The sequence below is a fragment of the Desmodus rotundus genome, chromosome 7 (assembly GCF_022682495.2).
Source record: "Desmodus rotundus isolate HL8 chromosome 7, HLdesRot8A.1, whole genome shotgun sequence".
Classification (NCBI taxonomy): Eukaryota; Metazoa; Chordata; class Mammalia; order Chiroptera; family Phyllostomidae; genus Desmodus; species Desmodus rotundus.
Genome location: NC_071393.1, coordinates 126,204,548 through 126,217,834, shown reverse-complemented (window position 1 = coordinate 126,217,834; position 13,287 = coordinate 126,204,548). Strand labels below are relative to the sequence as shown.

Sequence of the window (13,287 nt, the reverse complement as noted above, 5' to 3'; positions counted from 1 at the left end):
CCTGTACGTCCGTTGTTTTCAGTTTAGGGTGTTTCTTCTGGCCTCTTTGGTGAGTGCCTAGGAATAAAGGAGGAGCGGGTGTGAGATGCTATGTGATTGTGCTTACGTGGAGAATCCTGGGGACAGAGGTTGTGCACCTCTGTGTCGGGGGCTAAATGGTGGCTGCTTGCTGCTCTGTTCTGGGATATGCCTCCAATGCAAGTGTGTTTTAAGCCTCAGCTTTTGGGCTTTTTCTTTAAAACAAGTTTTTACCCTTGACTTATTTGTTCTGGGGTCCTTTTGAAAGGTTTTCCAGGTCTCTTACTATGATTACATTCTCTTACCTCCTTTATTTCCTCTTTTTTAAATGGAATGCAGTGGGCTTTGAGGTGGGGCATGGCTACCTGCTCTCTGCTCCCCTTGGGCTAAACACAGTCCTAAATGCCAAGGATTAAGATTTGGGATTATGGAATGACTTGTTAGTGCCAAATTGAGAAACTCAAGTTAAAATTTCAAGTTGATTTGGAATTGTGGCTTGATCTGCTTTTTCGGAGAATTTCTTGTAACAGATGTGAAGGCAGCAGGACAACTCGACGGAGCATGGGCTTTAGGGTTAGACACACACCGAGCTAGTATTCTGGTCTCAGCGCTTGCCTCGGACGAGTTTCTTACACCCTCTAGTTGAGGGGGCTAGATGACCAGCTTTTATATCCAAGACCCCTTTTAGGTAAAAAAAATTATATTAGTTTTTTGTATAATATTGTAATTATTATACAATAAACTATTTCTTTGACTTCATCCATTTATTCAAAGTATTTATCAAATGCCTGCCATGTGCTGGCACTGGGTGTGCAGAACTGAGCCGCATGACCGAGGCCTCTGCCCTCAGGAAGCTGAGAGTCTAGTGGGGCAGGGACTGGGGAAATGGCTGATGAGCCGTAAACCAGCAAATAATGTAATTCCCATCATAGTACTTGCTAACATAGGAACTCCCATCATGGTACCTGCTAAGATAGGAATAATGGGGAAGGGCTGTCTAGAATGGTCAGTACAGATTTCTCCGAGGTGGAAACATTTAAACTGAGACCAAAGGATGGGCAGGAGCCAGCCATGGGAAGAATGGGGGAAGGGCCTTTGGACAGGAAGAAGACCCCATGAGAGCTGAGTGAAGGCTGGGACACAGGGTGTGCGGAGGGTTGTGAGGTGGAGTTGGAGAAGTGGGCTGAGGCTCTGTTGTCACACCTTGGGAGCCATAGCAGGGGGTTTGCATTTTATTTGAGATGCAGTGGAGGGAGGCACTGAAAGTCTTGAGCAAGGAAGAATGCAAAGTGATATATCTTTTGAAAATATTGTTCTGACCTCTGTGCGGAGAATGGATGGGAATGAGCAGAGGAAGGGGGAGACCTGTGCGGAGGCTATGGCTGAAGTCTGGGGGAGACATGGTGGCGATGCTGGTCAGGGAGACGGAGGGCAGGGGTCGCTTCTAGTTCTGTTTTGGAGAGGCAGGCAGATAGGCAAGTTAGGCTGCCTCTCAGGGTCTGGCCATCTGGCTTGAACCCACTGGGTGGATGTTAACTCCATGCTGTGAGAGGAGCCTTCTTGTGTGGCTGGGTCAGCAACCAAGTGCGATTTGGACTGGCCAAGTCTGAGACATAGCCAAGATATCCCAGAGAAACTGAACTGGCGGTCAGGGGACATTTTTTTTTCAAGAGTTGAAGTTTATTCTTGGAAAAAACAAAGTCCCACCCTCTCCTACAGTCCAGGAAGGTTTTCCCAGGGGCCCCTGCCCTTCCTGACGGTCAGCTCTTTTTTCTGACCTGAACTTCCATCAATGACCATTGCGATGCCTTTATCTGGCATCTCCAGGTACGACACCAAGGCAAAGCCTTGGCCTTGAGCATTCCAAAGCCCGTGGTGTCCTTGGAAGGTTGGCCATCCATGCAGCCCATGAGGATGAGTTGGAGATGGCCTTCATTAACCGCCCAGATGTTACTGGCGATGGCCGTGGTGACCGGCACCTGTATTCCTGTAACCCGAGAGCCAGCAGAGCTCTCACCTGCAGTGTTGGCCTGGCCAACATCCTTTGGGTCAGAGCCTGGGGATGCAGCATACCTGCAGCTCTTGTGACTTTAACACCCAGTTTCCTTCTGCTGGACTCCGCCCGCGGCTTCCCTGGACATAAAGATCTGTCAGTCACCAGCAAGTGGGGAGTGTTTAAAACCGTGTCCTGGAAGCAATCACTCAGGGAGAGAATCTAAGCCCAATATTTAGGAATTTTTAGGATGAGGAATCCCCAGAGTGGATTTAAAAGGCTCACCCAGAGAGAGTGTATACAGGAAAATCTTGAGAGTTTGGTGTTAAGAGGCCAAAAGTGGGAGTGTACTCAGAAGAAGCAAGGCCTTCTGTGCGGAGTGCTGCCGAGAGGCCAAGTCAAATGTGCCCATGATGGAGCCCCTTGGACTTGGCAATGAGGACAGAGTGGAAACCCTGCCAAGAGCAGTTTGGGTGATGTCACCCAGTATAGCACTTCCGCCACGTTGGCTGGTTGTGTTGGGGGGCTGACGGCTGTGCTTCTCCTGTCTCTCTGGTTTAGGGTTGCCAGATAAAACACAGAGGACACAATTAAATGTGAATTTCAGAAAAAAATTTAGAGTATGCTTAAAAATTTCATGGGACACACTTATGCTAAACATTTTTAAAATCTGATTTTTTTTTCTGAGTCTGGCAGCGCATATTGCATCTCACACTTTAACATGGTTAAGATGGATTTTATGTTATATGAATTTTAGCACACTCGAAACTCTTGTAACCCTACCCTAACTAGACTGCCACGTAAAAACAACCACATTCTCCGCTTCTGGGTTGAGCCGCCTGGGCCAATAAGGAAGCCAACCTTGATGGACGTTATTTCTGGGGATAGATAATGCTTCTATTAAACTCCTTTAGGGCACCTCACAGAGTGCTGGGCATGTCGTAAGCACTCCCCAAAAGCAGGTTTGATAGAAAATCAGTGACCCTCGAATGATGAGAAACCACCTGGCACCTGTGACACTACTTATAGGACTCCACGGAATGGGCCTCGTGGAAGTTCTCAGGGGACTAAGTCATGTGGCACTAGTGGCTGTGCTGGAGGAACCCAGTACTTACTCCATGATGCACCAATTACAGCCCCATGGCTCTGGAGCAAATGGCTTTGGTGAATTCTGGACATCCCACTTACAGATGCTTAAAGGCAGCTGGCTTCTGAGGGGCCATTAAAAATCTTTAAGAAGCAGGGAGCCCTTGGAAATCCCTACACATTCCAAGACAGCCAGTTGGAGTCCGTCGCTACTTTAGTTGGTCACACCAATTCCTGTGCCTTCCCTTCTCCCCATTCTAAGCGGTGGAGGAGACATAACCACAAGACTGTATTTCCAATGATCCCGTTCAGAGGCAATTTCAAAGCAATGACGTACGGGTTGAATCTGAACTGTGTGACAAATTAAATATTAGTTAGGGCTTTCAATGAAGATTCTATTCATTGGTTAAAACCTGAGAACCCAAAGGTTAGATTTAACTCTCTATGAAAATGTTTTTTTCTCTTGTGTTCTTCCCCCAAGATTTGCTATGTACAAGGACCCACAGTTGATGTTTGTTTACGTGGCAAGCTGAATGCAATATTTGCCTTCCACACCAACTGATTGAGCCCTACTCTGTGCCAGTATCCAATATCTAATTTGTGTGTTGACCAAATTAGATTTTTAAATAATGTCCCATGGTTCTTAGAGCTGGGCAGTTCCTTGAAAGGGAACATGCTTGTGGTGACAGCTTAATTGTGACTAACCCACACAGACTGAGTTTGCCTGGGAAACAGATTTGGGTCTAAGGGTACGAGTGTGGAAGGGGGATTTAGCCCTTGAGAACGAGTGACTGTAAACCCTTGCTTTATGACCTGTTTCTTGGGGAGCAGCTTAAGGACCAGCATAGCAGCCTGGCAGACTTCTATGTGATCCGTATAAGGATTGGTGTGCTCTCTGACATTTTGGAAGCATTCTCAAGATCTGTGAGTGCTGGGTCTTTTCTGAAGGCACCCCCACCCCAGTTCATGCAACGTTGAGCTCCTGGACAGCAGGGTTCTGCTCCGCCACCTCTGTGTCCCCTGGTGCCTGCAGCACTTGACCAACACTGGTTGAATCCATTCCATGAACATTCCTTGAGCTTTTACTGTAGCGTGTACACTGGGATTGGGACAAAGCGACTACATTCATGGGGATTCCAGAGGAATTTACCTTCTAGCAGGAGGAATTACTAGTGAGAAAGGACTGCAGGTATTTTGGAGGTCAGGTGAAGTGTTGTTTTAGGTAGAAGATCGAGCTTAGAGTAAGCAGCTCTCTGGCCTGGGAAATTCCCCCGAGGCTGCTTCACCCTAGGATTTCCCTGGCAGCACTGACTCTGGCCTTCCTCACACGCCCTTTCATCCCCCAGACTTAGGCGTGGCCAGAAATACACCGAGCTGGTTTATTGAAACTTCCCATCCCTCCCTTTGAAATTCACTTCCCCAGTTTTTCAGTAAGTCTGTTGACTCCTTGAAGACTTCACTCATTACAGCTACTGATAATGCTTCAGAAACACTTCTCCGGGTTCAGAGAAGTGGGCTTGTACATTTTCGGTGTCATTCTCTCCCCAGACTCATGAGGAATAACGTGGGTCATCTTTTCCCATTTCAGTTCATCTCTGTGCTCACCCTCACTCGCTGCCAGCCTCCGAGAGCTGCATTTGCAGCAAATCACGGAAAAGTTGCTGATGTCAGCATCCCGGGCGCTGCAGCCGAGGAGCCGCTTTGGAGGGAATTATCCAGAGGGTGATGCTGAAAGGCAAAGCTATTTTGCAGGGTATTTTGTAGAAACTATTTTCTTCCTTGGATGGATCTCATTCATTTTTGTGACTTAGTAGGCACAGTGGAGGAAGAACCATCTAAATAAAATTTCCCCCATCTAAGTGTTTTTGTAGGAGGTTTTAGTGAGTATGAAATGAGCAGAAGCACTGAGCGATGACGCCGGCTGAGGCTGCTTTCGGAGCAGTGTGCTGGGCGTGGAGACTCCACCTGGGAGGAGGGCAAAGGGAGGGTGCACACCATTCTGCATCAACGGTTTGTTCTGAAAACTATACAGATATTTGCTGGAGCCAATTTCACATGTACACAGAGCTTTCTGTTTAAACACCTTCTGCAGAAAATTCTTTTGTAAAGTAAATATGTTGCAGAGGAATCACCATATATGAGTTCAGGTTAGGTTATAGGAAGATCCACCTTAACATCTTCACGACATTTATCCCGACTGTGGGCTGAGCAGGGAAACGGGGCAGGCTTGCTCTGTGGCATCCACAGCAGTTGAGGAAGAAACCGTGGGTTTAGAGTAGCAGAAATCCCTGAGGCTGTTCGGTTACTCCAGCAGGTGCAGCAGCCTGGAGGTGGAGCCTGAGTGGAAGGAAAGTATAACATAGATTCCAGGAAGGGACAAAGGAAAGAGAGTTGAGTCTATTAGCTGAAGAGTGCAGCGTTGAGCATGGAATCTAAGCTGGGTGGGGAAGGAAGAAAGGGAACATAGAGAGGGTATGAGAGAGTGCGAGAAGGCACGACAGGATGTGATGTGGGACTAACTGAGGGTGAGAGCCGGAAGGAGAGGTTGGTCAGGTCAGAAGTGGGGTATTTCAGAGGCAGGGCCATTTCTTGTGATGATGTGGCCACTGGGGAGGGATGATGTTGGAGAGGATGCCGTTGGTATTCCCAGCCTGTGCAGATCGTGTTCCTGGACCGGTGCTCCTGTCCTCAAAGTCTGTACACTTTCCCCCTGCAGTGCCTACTGACAGCCATGGTCAGAGGACTTCTTTTGGTCTGCTAGCACCTCTTTCCAGGACGGTCCTGGGTGTTTATATTCCCTAGGGGTTGTCTGAAGCCAATGATGGACTGGGTAAGAGAATGAAACTCTAGTCCCCGTGCCTCATCAAGGTGGGATGAACTTGGACACATAACTTATGCTGCAGAGTTCGCCAAGAGCTCAGGCAGAAATGGGGCTTCATCTGGAATTATACCCTTGCTTGGTTTCCTGCCCTTCCCTTCCCTGCTTCCCTACTCCCTTATGGCCTTCTCCTGGAAGCACTTCCTAAATAAAGCACTTGCAAACCATGTTGACTTCAGCATGTACTCAGGGGATCTACTTAGGAGTGTGATCTAAGCCAGTGGTTGAAGTGGAATGGAGACGACGACAATGGTGATGAAATCGAGGCAATGGGAGTGCAGGATTTGGGTGGATTGTCTGTGGGGCCCTGAAGTCACCCAGGAGGGAGGCAGGACCTGGATAGAAGGCTTTTGGGACTCTAGGAGAGAATTCAGGTCTGCCATCAGCCTTGAGGAAAAGGAGGAAGGGGAAGAGCCAGGGGGCTTGGGTCTCAAACAAACAGGGGTTTTGACCCCGAGTGTAGACTATTGGTTTTCTGGGACAGCGTGGCCCTGATGTTGTGGGTGAGGGAGACTGAACTGCCTCTTTTGAATGCCACGCTCAGTGGACAGGATCCTTAGGGGAAGTCCAGGGGTCAGGGAAGACGGTGGAGGAAGGCTTCCTGACGAGGCTGAGGATGCAGGGGTGGCCTTTGGTTCTGAGGTGTTTTGGGGAAGGTCTGGGATGGGAGCGGTAGGGAAGGTGGGATCAGGGCAGGGTAAGTGGAGAGCAGGAGGGGGATCAAGGCTACATGGAGGGACATCAAAGCTACATGGGGGCATCTGTCCAGTGACTGCGCCGGCCTTGCACTTCTCAATAGAATCGGTGCCTTCAGTTTCCTGGTGGATGGTGGCTCGGCAGCCCGGACACAGTGCAGGGGGTGGTACAACTCCTGGCAGGTAGGTGGCATCACTGGCTGAGTAAGTGGATGACTGACACATTACATTTCTGAATGCTGCCTCCTTTCCCATTATTGTACAACATCAGTGCACTTATCACTTCGATACAATTTAGGCTGTGGTAGATATGAACTCTTAAAAAATATGGAACTTATCGAAGTGCCTTTAGCTACTTCTGCCACCATCCCTGGGTGGGGTGCAGTGCGCAGATTCCCTGAAGTTAGGGAATTCGGCCACAGCGTGGCTGTGCACTTGGTCATAGGATCTGTCTCCCTAATGAGTTAACACACGTGTTTTAGTTTTGCTTTCTACTATGGATCTTTTAGGTCAGATTGGTACAACTACGTGTGTATTGGTGACTGCTGATGCAGATGGGAGTTTCTGGGGTGGAGGAGAGCATGGGTGGGTGAGGTGGGGCTGGAGCAATAAGCTGGGCCCTGAGCACATGGCCTGTTGCAGGCCATGCAAGGAGCCATGGGAATGACGGAGGGGTTTTAAGCAGGAGCAAGGCTGGGACTGTGGAAGGATCACCTGTCCCGGCCTGGCTGTGGGGTGTGCTCTGCGTGGAGTCCAGTTTGGAGAGGTTACTGCTGTGACAAGCCACCTGTGAAAGGCAGACCTCTCCCCCACAGGAATGGGCCCTCACAGTAGGATTTAACACACTTGGCTCCAGGGTAAAGGAGATATTTTTGGGAACTGCAGCTTCTTATTTTGTTTTTAATCCCAAAGGGAGGGAAACGTGTCTTTCCTTTTAAAAGTGCTCTGGTTAATTTAATTTGTGGAGGACAAAACTTGGGACAGAGGACAAAATGTGTTGTTGATGAAGCATTTTGGGACAAGGCAAAGGAACCCCAGCTGTGGCCTTGAGGCCTTGACTGTGGAGTTAAGACAAATGAGTGTGAGGTCTGTTGAGAGAACCACGAGGTAGGCGGCCCTGGATCCCAAAAGAGGAGCAGTCCAGCAGGAAACACCTCAGCATGCCTAAGGACTAACTCGGGTCCCAGGCTCTTTGTGTGGGGTGGCTGAGTAAGGGACTGTTTCACGGCAGCAACAAAGGCATCCCACCTCGTATCAGGAGTAACCTACAATGTCCAGAAATTCTGGAACAAGGGTCGTTTGAAGAGAGTTTCCTGGCAGTCAGGGAGAGAAAACGGTCTAAACCATTAATGAGAAGCAACATAATGTTACATGGCCGGGATCAGTTCAGCAAGCACAGGCTGGGGCCTCTCGCAGGCCAGGCCGTGTGAATGATGCTACGAACAGAGAGGGGGAATGAGAGCTGCCATCTCTGATCCCAGGAAGCCACGGCCTGGTTCTCCCGTGGGCACGTCTCCCCTCTGCTGTCCCTTGAATGCTGCTCCCTCGAGCACCATCTTTTACTCTCATCTCATTCTACATTGCCCTCTGGACCGATTCGTCCAGCCCCGTGGCCTCAGTACCACTTCTGTTCTCATCACTATCAAATCTAGGTTCCAGCTAGTTCCCTCCCCCGGCCGCCAATCCTCCCCCCCCCGCCCCCGGTCACCCCCAAGTTCCAGCCCCTTATGCCTAATGTCTACTGGGTATCTATCTCCACCTGGATGTGCGGCAGGAGCTGCAGGCCTAAGCCTCCTGCCTTTTCTCTCTTGGAGAACACCAAGCTCTTCCAAGCCAGAGGCCTGGTGTCATCCCAGACCCCACCCTGTCCATACCTGTCCCATTCCATCCATCACTGGGACATGTTGGTTTTACCGCCTTTGTGTCTGACCCCTCTTCTTCATCTCTTCCGCTTCTGCCTGAGTGGAGGCCCCAGGCCTCAGAGCCTCCTTCTCCGGGTCCTGCGTGCTGATGAAGGACCCAGACTTCGCGCCATGCCCCTGGTTTATAAATACAACAAGAGCTTTGGGGGAGATCAGGAGAAACCATTTGCTTACAAGTCCTTAGAAGGAAGTCACGGGTCCTTTGAGCTCCAAATGAACCAGCCACCTTTATACGCTCCCCAGGATAGAAGTACACTGTGGGGTGGGGGCAGGGCTTCAGCTTTTGGGGTACTCAGATCCAAATTATGCTGTTTGGCCCTAGTCAGAGGCACCCCAGGAAAGCAGACTAGAGGGAAATTCTGCCTGCTTGGCACCACCAAGGTGACTCACCAAGGGTGATTCATGCCATTCAATAGATTTTTGTTTTTAACCTAACAAATAGTTTGTATCCATGAGTAAAACAGAACCTTCTAGTCATTGTGTTGAGGACGAGAAAGCTCAGAGCGTTTGGAGCACAGTGAAGTGAATTACTTCTCTGTCTCCTTCCCAGTCCTCCCTGGCTATTGATGGAGCCACGAAGAGCTCGGCTTGGACTATTGACTTTTTGAGAATTTAACACCTTGACCCAAGGTGTCTGTCTGTAGAATAACAAAAGCACACAATAGGACCAGGACTGCTCATATCTACCTGACTCAATGAACTCTGCGGTTAAATTGGGCAGGTGTGTGAACTTGATATTATAAATGCCAGCTCAGGGCAGATTTAGGTATGGATGCATGAATGAATTCAGGACTGGAGCAAATTGTAACTAGGAGCCTTCCAGGTGTAAGCACTATGCTAAGATCCATATTGAGACACAGAAATCATAGAGGAAGGGCATCTGACCCTAAGGGGTGGGGGATGGACAATCAAGGAGGACTTCTTGGAGGTAGTGATATATGAAGTGAGGTTTGAAGTATAAAGAAGAGTTGGCCAGATGAAGAGTAGGGAGAAGAAAGGAATCTGGGAAGCAAGACCCTCTCCTCCAGGATCAGCAAGCAGGGACCTGGTGCAGCTGGGTTTGGCTGGGGCGAAGGTTGCATGTGAGGGCGTGGCAGTGGGAGAGGCTGGGGAGACAGGCAGGCGCCAGGCTCTGGAAGAGAGTCTTTGTGTGAGCTACGGGGCCAGCACTTATTCTGAATCTCTGAGGTGCCTGCAGAGGAGCTTAAGTACCGTGTGGATGTGATCGGATTTACACCTCAGAGATCGCCGCCAGGCTGCAGCGTGGAGGATGGATTTAAAGAAGGCTGTCTCAGTGACTCAGGTGAGTGGCCAGGGTCTGAACTAAGAACAGCGAGGACAGATGTGAGTCAAGGTGGCAGCATGTTCTCAGCTCGCTCTTCATCCTGTTTCAGCCACATTTCCTCTTATCTTGGCTGTCTGTCTCTAAAACTTCCTAGAAATTTCATGATACCTTGGTCTTTTTCATTTGGAAACAAAGCAGCTGTCCCATGGAAATGGGAAAACAAGGTTTGCAGTGGGGGGGCACACACATTCTTTCTGCTCTTCTCAGAGGCTGATCATGGCTGAAACCAGGTGGGGCTGGAATCGTCTACTCTTCCTGTCTCCTTTTCTCTTCCTGACACCCACCCTCACCCCCAGCCTATGCCCGGGGAAGCCTTTGGGGATTCCAGGCTCAGCTGTACCTTGGGCCTCTTTGGAAGCTTTGAGCTTTGGTGCACGTGGCCCTGGAAGAATTCCAGACCCGAGAGGGAGTCCGGGGAGAGACCGGTGTGTTGTAGTCACAACTGCACTTTGCCTGGGTCAGCAGGCAGAGTCACGTTGCTGTGCGACCGTGGCACCTCTGAAGTGGCTGCATTCCAGGTTACCAGGAGACCCTGAATCCTGTGGGTGCTATTTGTTTCAGGTGGTGTGTGAGGAGTGGAGGCACTTGGGGTTAAGTGTCTGAAGACTGGTCTAGGGACCCCCCCAATGCTTATGAGCTTGTGATAGGCTGATCAGTGCCACCATTCGGGGCCTCGGTTTCTCTCCTGTCAAGGGGAGGCAGATAATGACCACTGCCCTTTGGTGAAGATAAATGAGGTTCACGCACAATAAGATCCTTGTCAACTCTCCCACTAACTCTGAAGGCAGGGATGTGTTTCATTCACTTGTATGTCCCCAGGGCCAAGCATGGTGCCTGCTAAGTGTGTTTGTTGACTGAATACATGAATGGATGGTACAGTGAAGTGCATAGGACTTGGGAAATCCTGAATAATATGAACTTATTAGAAACTTGTTCAACCAAGAAAAAGCAGATTTCCACATGTGCCCTCGTAAACACCCACACTGAGGGTGAAAAATGGAAGGGGGCAGTGTCTGTGAGGAAATGTTTATTGTCCTTCAACCTTCCCTGTCCCATCAGCTGGAGTCCCGTAGCAGGGCAGGCTGTTACTTGTGTGACCCATCCCTGATGGATTTGTTATATGGCAAAAACCTCTGTCACCTCCAGGAAACTAGAGTCAATCTGATAGACTGGCAAATAGTTTCATGCCCGCCTGAGACGAATGTCTTTCCGAGTTTTGGATCCAAGGGCCTTTTCCACCTGGAATTTGTTTGTCTCTGGTTTTTCTGTTCCCATGCTCCAGAGGTGAACTGACTCTAAAGTCAGATTCCTCTCATTTCAATCCTGGCTCTGCCACTCTCTGCCCACTTGGCCTCAGTTTTGTCGTGGAACATCCCTGGGTCTCAGTTTCTTTGTCTGTGAAGTAGGAATGTGCAGTTGCCGTGAGCAGGTGTGCACCTTACAGGCCTCCAACTGGTGGGAGTGTCTCAGACCAAGAGCTGGAGCTGCTGCTGTGGGATCCACTGTGGGCTTGTCTCATGGGCGTATTTCCCGTGGGCTGCTCCCAACCCATGACTGGGCAGCAGGGACCCCAAGGCGGAGTCTCCCAGGAGAGCCAGGACTCCTCAGATGGGTGGCTTTGGCTCCGGAACTCCTTGGTGGCCATGCTGAACCTTCCTTAGGCTGTCGGTGGTCTAGGACAGCAGTCCCCAACCTTTTTGGCACTGGGCACCAGTTTCGTTCAAGACAATTTTTCCACAGACTAGGGTGGGGGGGATGGTTTCGGGACAATTCAATTGCCTTACATTCAAGCTCACCTCCTACTGTGCAGCTCGGTTCCTAACTGGCCTAAACCAGTATAGCCCAGAGGTTAGGGACCCCTGGTCTAGGATGCTTGTGTCCATCCTTCTCTCCCTCTCTCCTTTACTCTGGGCCACACTCACAGTGAATCTGCTGGCCGTTTCCCCTATTGAAATGCACAAAATCCACTCTTGGTGTCTGCTTCCGGGAAGACCTGGACTCACTGTCCAGGCAGGGAATGCCTTGTGGTGAGGACCGAATGCAATGATGTAAGCAAAGTGTTTATTAGGTTGACAGGCACAAAGTAAGTGCCCAGTAAGTGGTGGGACATCCTGTTCCCTTCACCATCACCGCAGTCACCATCACCTGGCCATTTGGCTGTTCTGCCAATTTTAGGCACAGAGAGCTCCAGTGGCATCCTGGGTCACAGCCAACTTCGTGTTAGAGTGAGAGCACCTGTGGCTTCTGAGGAGAAGAAATGGGTTAATCAAAACACCCTTTAAAAACGTATCCTATTAAAGCAAAAGGCACAAACCAAATTCTTGTCCAGCCAATGAAATGTGTAGCCCTCTGATTTGCTAAGACAACCAGCTCCATTTTTAGTCCAATGCACAAAAGGTTTGTAGTATTCTGAGGTCCCTGCCAGTACTCTTGGTATCTACAAATATACTCCGGTTAGTAAACTGGGGCAGCTCATTTGCTGCTCCTGAGAAACCTGTGGGGGTAAAGAAGTTGGCCACTATTCATATTTTGCAGATAAGAAAAGACAGATACTAAGTGTCAGTTTCAAGGCCACCCAGATGCTCATAGGTTTGGGACTGAAAGTGTAGTTTTTGCTCCTGAAGCTTTGGAAACTCAGGGATTGGTAGATTCTGTTCAAACTCTGTTCCCAAGGATGGTATCTTAGCAAACTGGCACTGTGAACTGGCCAGAAAAGGCCTTCCTAAAGCCCAATTCTGCCTGGCCTCGGGTTCTAGAAGCTCTGGAACCAGCCACGATGCAAGAGTCGGTGATGGAGACCCAGCTGCAACTGGCCTCCCTGCTCAGGGCCTTCATTTACCACCCAGTGAGGCTTCATCCTAGGGGTTGTTACCTGCCTCTGTGGATTGTCACTGCCCCCACCCCCAGGCTGGGGGGGATTGTGACATGTCCCTACCACCACAGGTCCTCGTCCAGTTTGGTGTTAAATAAATGCTTGTTGTGGCGGATGGTGGTGATTCCGTTGGAGCTTTGCTTATAGTGTGAAGGAATTATCAGCAATAACAACAACAGAAAACAAATATTTGCTTTATGCTAGGCATTGTGCCAAGGTATTCAAATCCAATGATTAAAAGACGGGCTTTCTGACTCCAAGGAGTTCATGGGCTCGTGGGGAGACAGATGTGCCGAGTCTGCCTGGAGAGTCCGGGACCACTTCACAGGGGAGGCGGCTTTCAGCTGACACTGAGCAGGGTGGGCTGGCACTGCCCCCCGCAGACGAGGGTAGGGCGGGGGCTGCTGGTTGAGGAGTGTGGCCGCGTGGCGCTGAGAGTGGCGCTCTGCTGTGCTGGAGGGCCTGCTGTTCAGTCTTG

General features: G+C 49.9%; 1 protein-coding gene across 3 annotated transcripts in view; it reads left to right on the top strand.

The window, feature by feature from the left end:
- Nucleotides 1-13,287, top strand: part of KCNK10 (potassium two pore domain channel subfamily K member 10) — a 114,413-nt gene that overhangs the window by 37,498 nt on the left and 63,628 nt on the right. The window contains exon 1 of one of the 3 annotated variants that reach the window (XM_024568015.4): nucleotides 9,698-9,895. The exons of the other annotated variants lie outside the window; for them this stretch is intronic. The gene's annotated coding sequence lies outside the window, so the exon portion shown is untranslated. Of the gene's footprint in view, nucleotides 1-9,697; nucleotides 9,896-13,287 lie in introns of those variants that run through there. 3 annotated transcript variants of the gene reach the window in all.